We start from the raw sequence: 12,691 nt of genomic DNA, 5'->3' as shown, positions 1-12,691 counted from the left end.
AATAATAGTAGTAGTAACAATAGTAGTAGTAGTAACAATAGTAGTAGTAGTAACAATAGTAGTAGTAGTAGCAGTAACAATAGTAGTAGTAGTAACAATAGTAGTAGTAGTAGTAGGAACAATAGTGGTAGTAGTAACAATAGTAGCAGTAACAATAGTAGTAGTAACAATAGTAGTAGTAGTAGTAGTAACAATAGTAGTAGTTGTAGCAGTAACAATAGTAGTATTAACAATAGTAGTAGTAGTAGTAGCAGTAGTAGCAGTGGCAGTAGTAGTAGTAGTTGTAGTAGTAGTAGCAAAAGTGGTAGTAGTATCAATAGTAGTAGTAACAATCGTAGTAGTAGTAGTAGCAGTAGTAGCAGTGGCAGTAGTAGTAGTAGTAGTGGCAGTAGTAGTGGCAGTAGTGGCAGTAGTAGTAGTAGTAGTAGTAGTGGCAGTAGTAGTAGTAGTGGCAGTAGTAGTGGCAATAGTAGTGGCAGTAGTAGTAGTAGTGGCAGTAGCAGTAGTAGTAGTGGCAGTAGTAGTTGTAGTATTAGGTATAGTAGTAGTGGGTGTAGTAGTAGTAGGTGTAGTAGTAGCAGCAGTAGTTGTAGTATTAGGTGTAGTAGTAACAGCAGTAGTTGTAGTATTAGGTCTAGTAGTAGTGGGTGTAGTAGTAGTAGGTGTAGTAGTAGTAGTAGCAGCAGTAGCAGCAGTAGCAGTAGCATTGGCAATAGCCACATCCATGTTTTCTTGATGCTCTGAGTGTATTGTTGTTGTCCTTCCTTCAGGACTCGAGCCAGATAGAGTTGTTGAAAGAGTTGATGGATCTGCAGAAAGACATGGTGGTGATGCTGCTGTCCATGCTGGAAGGCAACGTGGTCAACGGAACCATCGGGAAGCAGATGGTCGACATGCTAGTAGAGTCCTCCAACAACGTGGAGATGATCCTCAAGTTCTTCGACATGTTCCTTAAACTCAAAGACCTGACGTCGTCCGACGCCTTCAAGGTACTTTCATGTACTTTTCATGTACTTTTAATGTGTTTTTAATGTACTTTTGTACTTTTCATGTACTTTTAATGTGTTTTCAATGTACTTTTAATGTGTTTTTAATGTACTTTTGTATTTTTAATGTGTTTTTAATGTACTTTTGTACTTGTAATGTACTTTTAATGTGTTTTTAATGTACTTTTGTACTTTTAATGTACTTTTAATGTACTTTTGTACTTTTAATTTACTTTTAATGTGTTTTTAATGTACTTTTAATGTACTTTTAATGTACTTTTAATGTACTTTTGTACTTTTAATGTACATTGAGTGTCTTGATCAGTGTCTTTCAAATGCAGTGAAATGTTTTATTATTGCTATAAAGGAGTACGACCCCGGATGGTAAAGGGGTAATCTCCAAGAGAGACTTCCACAAAGCCATGGAGAGCCACAAGCACTATACCCAGTCTGAGACGGAGTTCCTGCTCTCCTGTGCTGAGCCTGACGAGAATGAGCTGTTGGACTACGAGGAGTTTGTGGAGCGTTTCCACGAGCCGGCCAAAGACATCGGCTTCAACGTGGCCGTGCTTCTGACCAACCTGTCTGAACACATGCCCCACGACACGCGCCTGCAGACCTTCCTGGAGCTGGCCGAGAGTGTGCTGAATTACTTCCAGCCGTACCTGGGCCGTATCGAGATCATGGGCAGTGCCAAGCGCATCGAGAGGGTCTACTTCGAGATCAGCGAGTCCAGTCGTACGCAGTGGGAGAAGCCCCAGGTCAAAGAGTCCAAACGCCAGTTCATCTTCGACGTGGTCAACGAGGGCGGGGAAAAGGAGAAGATGGAGCTGTTTGTTAACTTCTGCGAGGACACCATCTTCGAGATGCAGCTGGCCGCCCAGATGTCCGACATCGGGAGCGGCCGGCCATGAAGGAGGAGAGCGAGAAGGAGAAACCGGAAGAGGAGAGCCCTGAGATGGGCTTCTTCTCTGTGACCACGGTCCGGACCGCCCTGATGGCGCTGCGCTACAACGTCGTGTTCCTGATGAATGTAAATGCATTTAATTTGACATTATCAAAAGTATATATCTACAGCCAGTCGATCCATTTAAAGACTACCAAGGACTTCTTTCCTCTACAGGTTCTGTCCACGAAGAGCCTGAAGAAGCAGATGAAGAGGATGAAGAAGATGACAGTGAAGGACATGGTGATGACGCTGGTCTCCTTCTATTGGTCCGTCATCATGGGCCTGTTCCACTTTACCTTCAGCGTCTCCAGAGGGTTCTGCAGAATCATGTACAACACCTTCCTAGGAGGCAGTCTGGTGGAGGGAGCCAAGACTATGAAGGTGAGAACCGCTTTAGTGTCTGTCTCATTTCTTGAGTTGGTGTGTATTAGCTGGTGTGGTGTGTATTAGATGGTGTGGTGTACATTTACATTTATATTAGATGGTGTGGTGTATATTAACTGGTGTGTATTAGCTGGTGTGGTGTGTATTAGATGGTGTGGTGTGTATTAGCTGGTGTGTTGTGTATTAGCTGGTGTGGTGTATATTAGATGGTGTGGTGTATATTAGATGGTGTGGTGTATATTAGATGGTGTGGTGTGTATTAGCTGGTGTGTATTAGCTGGTGTATATTAGATGGTGTGGTGTGTATTAGCTGGTTAGGTGTGTATTAGCTGGTGTATATTAGATGGTGTGGTGTATATTAGATGGTGTGGTGTATATTAGATGGTGTGGTGTGTATTAGCTGGTGTGGTGTATATTAGCTGGTGTGGTGTATATTAGATGGTGTAGTGTATATTAGCAGGTGTGGTGTATATTAGCTGGTGTGGTGTGTATTAGCTGGTGTGTATTAGCTGGTGTGGTGTATATTAGCTGGTGTGGTGTATATTAGATGGTGTGGTGTATATTAGATGGTGTGGTGTGTATTAGCTGGTGTGGTGTATATTAGCTGGTGTGGTGTATATTAGATGGTGTGGTGTATATTACCTGGTGTGGTGTATATTACCTGGTGTGGTGTGTATTAGCTGGTGTGTATTAGCTGGTGTGTATTAGGTGGTGTGTATTAGCTGGTGTGGTGTATATTAGATATTGTGGTGTATATTAGATGGTGTGGTGTATATTAGCTGGTGTGGTGTATATTAGCTGGTGTATATTAGCTGGTGTGGTGTATATTAGCTGGTGTGGTGTATATTAGATGGTATGGTGTATATTAGATGGTGTGGTGTGTATCAGCTGGTGTGGTGTATATTAGCTGGTGTGGTGTATATTAGCTGGTGTGGTGTATATTAGATGGTTTGGTGTATATTAGATGGTGTAGTGTGTATTAGCTGGTGGGGTGTGTATTATCTGGTGTGGTGTATATTTGCAGGCGTGGTGTGTATTTTCTGTTGTGGTGTATATTAGATGGTGTGGTGTGTATAAGCTGGTGTGGATTAGCTGGGTGTATTAGCTGGTGTATATTAGCTGGTTAGGTGTATATTAGATGGTGTGGTGTATATTAGCTGGTGTGGTGTATATTAGCTGGTGTGGTGTATATTAGATGGTGTGGTGTATATTAGATGGTGTGGTGTGTATTAGATGGTGTGGTGTATATTAGATGGTGTGGTGTATATTAGATGGTGTGGTGTATATTAGATGGTGTGGTGTATATTAGATGGTGTGGTGTATATTAGATGGTGTGGTGTATATTAGATGGTGTGGTGTATATTAGATGGTGTGGTGTGTATTAGCTGGTGTGTATTAGCTGGTGTATATTAGATGGTGTGGTGTGTATTAGATGGTGTGGTGTGTATTAGCTGGTGTGTTGCGTATTAGCTGGTGTGGTGTATATTAGATGGTGTGGTGTATATTAGATGGTGTGGTGTATATTAGATGGTGTGGTGTGTATTAGCTGGTGTGTATTAGCTGGTGTATATTAGATGGTGTGGTGTGTATTAGCTGGTGTGTATTAGCTGGTGTATATTAGATGGTGTAGTGTATATTAGCTGGTGTGGTGTGTATTAGCTGGTGTGTATTAGCTGGTGTATATTAGATGGTGTAGTGTATAGTAGCTGGTGTGGTGTGTATTAGCTGGTGTGGTGTATATTAGCTGGTGTGGTGTGTATTAGATGGTGTGGTGTGTATTAGCTGGTGTGGTGTATATTACCTGGTGTGGTGTGTATTAGATGGTGTGGTGTATATTTGATGGTGTGGTGTATATTAGATGGTGTGGTGTATATTTGATGGTGTGGTGTGTATTAGATGGTGTGGTGTATATTAGCTAGTGTGGTTTATATTAGATGGTGTGTATTAGATGGTGTGGTGTGTATTAGATGGTGTGGTATATATTAGATGGTGTGGTGTGTATTAGCTGGTGTAGTGTATATTAGATAGTGTGGTGTGTATTAGCTGGTGTGGTGTGTATTAGCTGATGTGGTGTATATTAGCTGGTGTAGTGTATATTAGATGGTGTGGTGTGTATCAGCTGGTGTGTATTAGCTGGTGTGGTGTATATTAGATGGTGTGGTGTGTATTAGCTGGTTAGGTGTATATTAGCTGGTGTGGTGTATATTAGATGGTGTGGTGTATATTAGCTGGTGTGGTGTATATTACCTGGTGTGGTGTATATTACCTGGTGTGGTGTGTATTACCTGGTGTGGTGTGTATTAGCTGGTGTGTATTAGCTGGTGTGTATTAGCTGGTGTGGTGTATATTAGATATTGTGGTGTATATTAGATGGTGTAGTGTGTATTAGTTGGTGGGGTGTGTATTATCTGGTGTGGTGTATATTTGCAGGCGTGGTGTGTATTTTCTGTTGTGGTGTATATTAGATGGTGTGGTGTATATTAGCTGGTGTGGTGTATATTACCTGGTGTGGTGTATATTAGATGGTGTGGTGTATATTAGATGGTGTGGTGTGTATTAGATGGTGTGGTGTATATTAGATGGTGTGGTGTATATTAGATGGTGTGGTGTATATTAGCTGGTGTGGTGTATATTAGCTGGTGTATATTAGCTGGTGTGGTGTATATTAGCTGGTGTGGTGTATATTAGATGGTATGGTGTATATTAGATGCTGTGGTGTGTATCAGCTGGTGTGGTGTATATTAGCTGGTGTGGTGTATATTAGATGGTGTGGTGTATATTAGATGGTGTGGTGTGTATCAGCTGGTGTGGTGTATATTAGCTGGTGTGGTGTATATTAGATGGTTTGGTGTATATTAGATGGTGTAGTGTGTATTAGCTGGTGGGGTGTGTATTATCTGGTGTGGTGTATATTTGCAGGCGTGGTGTGTATTTTCTGTTGTGGTGTATATTAGATGGTGTGGTGTGTATAAGCTGGTGTGGATTAGCTGGGTGTATTAGCTGGTGTATATTAGCTGGTTAGGTGTATATTAGATGGTGTGGTGTATATTAGTTGGTGTGGTGTATATTAGCTGGTGTGGTGTATATTAGATGGTGTGGTGTATATTAGATGGTGTGGTGTGTATTAGATGGTGTGGTGTATATTAGATGGTGTGGTGTATATTAGATGGTGTGGTGTATATTAGATGGTGTGGTGTATATTAGATGGTGTGGTGTGTATTAGCTGGTGTGTATTAGCTGGTGTATATTAGATGGTGTGGTGTGTATTAGATGGTGTGGTGTGTATTAGCTGGTGTGTTGCGTATTAGCTGGTGTGGTGTATATTAGATGGTGTGGTGTATATTAGATGGTGTGGTGTATATTAGATGGTGTGGTGTGTATTAGCTGGTGTATATTAGATGGTGTGGTGTGTATTAGCTGGTGTGTATTAGCTGGTGTATATTAGATGGTGTAGTGTATATTAGCTGGTGTGGTGTGTATTAGCTGGTGTGTATTAGCTGGTGTATATTAGATGGTGTAGTGTATATTAGCTGGTGTGGTGTGTATTAGCTGGTGTGGTGTATATTAGCTGGTGTGGTGTGTATTAGATGGTGTGGTGTGTATTAGCTGGTGTGGTGTATATTACCTGGTGTGGTGTGTATTAGATGGTGTGGTGTATATTTGATGGTGTGGTGTATATTAGATGGTGTGGTGTATATTTGATGGTGTGGTGTGTATTAGATGGTGTGGTGTATATTAGCTAGTGTGGTTTATATTAGATGGTGTGTATTAGATGGTGTGGTGTGTATTAGATGGTGTGGTATATATTAGATGGTGTGGTGTGTATTAGCTGGTGTAGTGTATATTAGATGGTGTGGTGTGTATTAGCTGGTGTGGTGTGTATTAGCTGATGTGGTGTATATTAGCTGGTGTGGTGTATATTAGCTGGTGTGGTGTATATTAGATGGTGTGGTGTATATTAGCTGGTGTGGTGTATATTACCTGGTGTGGTGTATATTACCTGGTGTGGTGTGTATTAGCTGGTGTGTATTAGCTGGTGTGGTGTATATTAGATATTGTGGTGTATATTAGATATTGTGGTGTATATTAGATGGTGTAGTGTGTATTAGTTGGTGGGGTGTGTATTATCTGGTGTGGTGTATATTTGCAGGCGTGGTGTGTATTTTCTGTTGTGGTGTATATTAGATGGTGTGGTGTATATTACCTGGTGTGGTGTATATTAGATGGTGTGGTGTATATTAGATGGTGTGGTGTATATTAGATGGTGTGGTGTGTATTAGCTGGTGTATATTAGATGGTGTAGTGTATATTAGCTGGTGTGGTGTGTATTAGCTGGTGTGTATTAGCTGGTGTATATTAGATGGTGTAGTGTATATTAGCTGGTGTGGTGTGTATTATATGGTGTGGTGTATATTAGATGGTGTGGTGTATATTAGATGGTGTGGTGTGTATTAGATGGTGTGGTGTATATTAGATGGTGTGGTGTGTATTAGCTGGTGTGGTGTGTATTATATGGTGTGGTGTATATTAGATGGTGTGGTGTATATTAGATGGTGTGGTGTGTATTAGATGGTGTGGTGTGTATTAGATGGTGTGGTGTGTATTATATGGTGTGGTGTATATTATATGGTGTGGTGTATATTAGATGGTGTGGTGTATATTAGATGGTGTGGTGTATATTAGATGGTGTGGTGTATATTAGATGGTGTGGTGTGTATTAGCTGGTGTGTATTAGCTGGTGTATATTAGATGGTGTAGTGTATATTAGCTGGTGTGGTGTGTATTAGCTGGTGTGTATTAGCTGGTGTATATTAGATGGTGTAGTGTATATTAGCTGGTGTGGTGTGTATTATATGGTGTGGTGTATATTAGATGGTGTGGTGTATATTAGATGGTGTGGTGTGTATTAGATGGTGTGGTGTATATTAGATGGTGTGGTGTGTATTAGCTGGTGTGGTGTGTATTATATGGTGTGGTGTATATTAGATAGTGTGGTGTATATTAGATGGTGTGGTGTGTATTAGATGTTGTGGTGTGTATTAGATGGTGTGGTGTATATTAGATGGTGTGGTGTATATTAGATGGTGTGGACATTATGGGACTTGCTCATCGGGCACTGATGTTGGGTGATCAGTCGGCATTTCAATTCATCCCCAAGGTGTTTGATGGGGGTTAGGTCAGGTCTGTTTAGGACAGGTCTGTTTAGGTCAGGTCTGTTTAGGACAGGTCTGTTTAGGTCAGGTCTGTTTAGGACAGGTATGTTTAGGTCAGGTCTGTTTAGGACAGGTCTGTTTAGGTCAGGTCTGTTTAGGACAGGTATGTTTAGGTCAGGTCTGTTTAGGACAGGTCTGTTTAGGACAGGTCTGTTTAGGACAGGTATGTTTAGGACAGGTCTGTTTAGGTCAGGTATGTTTAGGACAGGTATGTTTAGGTCAGGTCTGTTTAGGACAGGTCTGTTTAGGTCAGGTCTGTTTAGGACAGGTCTGTTTAGGACAGGTCTGTTTAGGTCAGGTATGTTTAGGACAGGTATGTTTAGGTCAGGTATGTTTAGGACAGGTCTGTTTAGGACAGGTCTGTTTAGGACAGGTCTGTTTAGGTCAGTGCATTCGGGCAGGTAGCGTTCTCCTGGCATCCGCCAAACTCAGATTTGTCCGTCGGACTGCCAGATGTTGAAGCGTGATTCATCACTCCAGAAATCTCGTTTCCACTGTTCCAGAGTCCAATGGTGGCGAACTTTACACCACTCCAGCCGACGCTTGGCATTGCACACGGTGATCTTAGACTTGTGTGCGGCTGCTCGGCCACGGAAACCCATTTCATGAAGCTCCCGTCAAACAGTTCTTGTGCTGACGTTGCTTCCAGAGGCAGTTGGGAACTCTGTAGTGAGTGTTGCTCACTGCGCAATTCAGCACTTGGTGGTCCTGTTCTGTGAGGTTTGTATGGCCTACCACTTCGCTGCTCAGCCGTTGTTGCTCCTAGAGGTTTCTACTTCACAACACTGACAGTTGACCGGGGCAGTTCTAGCAGGGCAGAAAGTTGACAAACTGACTTGTTGGAAAGGTGGCAACCCTTAACGGTGCCACGTTGAAAGTCACTGAGCTCTTCAGTATGGGGCCATTCTACTGCCACTGTTTGTCTATGGAGATTGCATGGCGGTGTGCTCGATTTTATACACCTGTCAGCAACGGGCGTGGCTGAAATAGCCGGATCGACTAATTTGAAGGGGTGCCCACATAGTTTTGTCTATATAGTGTATGTGGTGTAGGACACAATTTTCAGGAACTGCTTTTGACTCGCGGGCTTTCAGAACTACTGGCTAAAAGTTAACAAATGTAACAGAGAATCTCTTTAATGACGTTACTGCTCTTCTCTCCTCTCGTTTCTTCTCTTCAGGTGTCTGAGCTGTTGGCCAACATGCCTGACCCGACCCAGGACGAGGTTCGAGAGGAAGGGGAGAAGGTGCTCTTAGCTAGACCCTCGGCTGAGGAGGAGCTGGCTGATCTAGCCCTGCCCGTGGACGGGACCGAAGTCCTCTCAGACATTTTTGGATTAGATCTGAGGAGAGGAGAAGGAGGACAGTATAAGATAACTGCTCATAACCCCAACGCCAGTCTGACTGATCTGCTTAACTCTCCAGTCCCCTCCTCTCCTGTCCTCGCCACCTCACCATCCCCTGAACTGAGAAGACGGCACCAGGTAATGTCAGTTTATCTCTCTCTCCCCCCCTCTCTCTCTCTCTCTCTCTCTCTCCCCTCTCTCTCTCTCTCTCTCTCTCTCTCTCTCTCTCTCTCTCTCTCTCTCTCTCTCTCTCTCTCTCTCTCTCTCCATTGCTTTCGCAGCAGGAAGAGACATTCGTGTCTCCATGGTGTCGGCCTGCCTGGACTCCCACCACTCTAACACATTATCTACACATTACCAGGATTGAGTGTTTCTGCTCTGTGTTGATAAGGCTGCTCTGCCTCCTTGATGTTTTTCTCTGTTGTTCAGTGACATGGTGCGTTTCTGCTGTTTTAGGCTAAGAGCCCTTCAGAGGAAGGGAGGACAGGGACCGAGGGAAGCAAGGAGGCCAAGTCAGAGCCGGAGAAAGCACAGTATGTACCACTTCCCCTTCCTCTGATACTGCTGTTACTGCTGTCGGAGAAAGCACAGTATGTACCACTTCCCCTTCCTCTGATACTGCTGTTTCTACTGTCGGAGAAAGCACAGTATGTACCACTTCCCCTTCCTCTGATACTGCTGTTTCTACTGTCGGAGAAAGCACAGTATGTACCACTTCCCCTTCCTCTGATACTCCTGGTAATGCTGCTTTAAGGTAGGATAATGCTGTTACTACTGCCGGAGAAAGCACAGTATGTACCACTTCCCCTTCCTCTGATACTGCTGTTACTACTGCCTTAAGGTAGGATACTGCTGTTTCTACTGTCGGAGAAAGCACAGTATGTACCACTTCCCCTTCCTCTGATACTGCTGTTACTACTGTCGGAGAAAGCACAGTATGTACCACTTCCCCTTCCTCTGATTCTTCTGGTAATGCTGCCTTAAGAAAGGATAACCACTTCCCCTTCCTCTGATACTGCTGTTTCTACTGTCGGAGAAAGCACAGTATGTACCACTTCCCCTTCCTCTGATACTTCTGGTAATGCTGAATATGTACCACTTCCCCTTCCTCTGATACTGCTGTTACTGGTAATGCTGCTTTAAGGTAGGATAATGCTGTTACTACTGCCTTAAGGTATGTACCACTTCCCTTCCTCTGATACTGCTGTTACTACTGCCTTAAGGTAGGATACTGCTGTTTCTACTGTCGGAGAAAGCACAGTATGCCTTCCTCTGATACTGGTAGTTGATACTTCCCCTTCCTCTGATACTGTTTCTACTGCCGGAAGGTAGGATACTGCTGTTACTACTGCCTATGTACCACTTCCCCTTCCTCTGATACTGCTGTTTCTACTGTCGGAGAAAGCACAGTATGTACCACTTCCCCTTCCTCTGATACTGCTGTTTCTACTGTCGGAGAAAGCACAGTATGTACCACTTCCCCTTCCTCTGATACTTCTGGTGTGTTCATCTGAAATATGGCAGCTGAACACAATGAAACTAAGTTGATCATGGGAGAGCACTATTATTACAATGTGAAATAATGTACCAACAAAACAGCTGTAAACACTGTCCTCCCTCTGCTGCTTCCGTTAACTGACTGTTTCCTGCTGTCCAGGGGAAAGGATGGAGAGAAGCAGGAGGAGGAGGAGAGGAGGAAGGAGGAGGAGAGGAGGAAGGAGGAGGAGGGGAGGAGGAAGGAGGAGAAGCCGAAAGCTAAAGTGAGACAGCACCACACCTCCAAGTCTGATGAGCATGACATGCAGGAGTCTGCTTTCTGGAAGAAAATCATCGCCTATCAGAGGAAGCTGCTGGTACGACACACACGCACGCACGCACGCACGCACGCACGCACACACACACACACACACACACACACACACACACACACACACACACACACTGAAAATACTTTCTGGCAATCAGCTATATATTAAATCAATCCCCACCCCCTCTATCAGCCACCCCAACTCCCTCTATCAGCCACGCCACCCCCTCTATCAGCCACGCCACCCCCTCTATCAGCCACCCCACCCCCTCTATCAGCCACCCCACCCCCTCTATCAACCACCCCCTCTATCAGCCACCCCTCTATCAGCAACACCCTCTGTCAGCCACCCACCCCTCTATCAGCCACCCCTCTATCAGCCACCCCACCCTCTATCAGCCAACCCCTCTATCAGCCACCCTACCCCCTCTATCAGCCACCCCCTCTATCAGCCACCCTACCCCCTCTATCAGCCACCCCCTCTATCAGCCGTGCCACCCCTCTATCAGCCACCCTACCCCCTCTATCAGCCACCCCTCTATCAGCCACCCCCTCTATCAGCCACCCTACCCCCTCTATCAGCCACCCCCTCTATCAGCCACCCTACCCCTCTATCAGCCACCCCTCTATCAGCCACCCTACCCCCTCTATCAGCCACCCCTCTATCAGCCACCCCCTCTATCAGCCACCCTACCCCCTCTATCAGCCACCCTACCCCCTCTATCAGCCACCCCCTCTATCAGCCACCCCTCTATCAGCCATGCCACCCCCTCTATCACCCCCTCCCCTATCAGCCACCCAACCCCTCTATCAGCCACCCCCTCTATCAGCCACCCCCTCTATCAGCCACCCCTCTATCAGCCACCCCCTCTATCAGCCACACTCTCCTTCAGAAACATCTCACCATTGTGTTGTGATTGGCTTTTTTTCTAGAACTATTTTGCTCGGAACTTCTACAACATGAGAATGCTGGCGTTGTTTGTGGCCTTCGCCATCAACTTCATCCTCCTCTTCTACAAGGTAATCACAACCAGGAAGAGGAAGTAGGAAGTAGCTAGCTTTACGTTTTACCACTCCATGTATACCTCTGGTGATGCTACTGCTGAAGAGTTGCTGAGTGGGGTGAACATTGGAGGGCTAGACCACTCCAACAATATATATTTTACTAATACATTATGTCCATGAGGATCCAGCTACCCTCTGTTTAAAGACTAGTCGTTTTAGAGTGAGACCTTGGGGTTCATTGTTCACCCTCACCCTCCTCCAGGTGTCCTCCTCCTCGGCGGTCATGCCTGAGAGCAGAAGGCCCCGGGCAGGCAGCAGTGTGAGGTGGGACCCCGTGACGGAGAGTAGTGACCCCCAGGAGCCTCAAAACCCCCAGCAGGGCCCTGTGTTTGTCCACTTTGTGCTGGAGGAGAGCACCGGATACATGGAGCCCACCCTGCGTATCCTGGCCATCCTACACACTGTCATCTCCTTCTGCTGCATCATAGGATACTACTGTCTCAAGGTAGGATACTGCTGGTACTACTGCCTTAAGGTAGGATGCTGCTGTTACTACTGCCTTAAGGTAGGATGCTGCTGTTACTACTGCCTTAAGGTAGGATACTGCTGTTACTACTGCCTTAAGGTAGGATGCTACTGCCTTAAGGTAGGATGTTACTGTTACTACTGTCTTAAGGTAGGAGACTGCTGTTACTACTGCCTTAAGGTAGGATACTGCTGTTACTACTGCCTTAAGGTAGGATACTGCTGTTACTACTGCCTTAAGGTAGGATACTGCTGTTACTACTGCCTTAAGGTAGGATACTGCTGTTACTACTGCCTTAAGGTAGGATACTGCTGTTACTACTGCCTCAAGGTAGGATACTACTGCCTTAAGGTAGGATGCTGCTGTTACTACTGCCTTAAGGTAGGATGCTGCTGTTACTACTGCCTTAAGGTAGGATGCTGCTGTTACTACTGCCTCAAGGTAGGATACTACTGCCTTAAGGTAGGATACTGCTG

At 44.8% G+C, this 12,691-nt stretch overlaps 1 pseudogene; it reads left to right on the top strand.

Annotated features, from left to right (window-relative positions):
- Positions 1-12,691, top strand: part of LOC124019869 — a 47,015-nt pseudogene that overhangs the window by 1,612 nt on the left and 32,712 nt on the right.

Source organism: Oncorhynchus gorbuscha, unplaced genomic scaffold (assembly GCF_021184085.1).
Source record: "Oncorhynchus gorbuscha isolate QuinsamMale2020 ecotype Even-year unplaced genomic scaffold, OgorEven_v1.0 Un_scaffold_706, whole genome shotgun sequence".
Classification (NCBI taxonomy): domain Eukaryota; kingdom Metazoa; phylum Chordata; class Actinopteri; order Salmoniformes; family Salmonidae; genus Oncorhynchus; species Oncorhynchus gorbuscha.
Note: the sequence above shows the minus strand (reverse complement) of the source record. Positions and strands in the feature narration are given on the sequence as shown.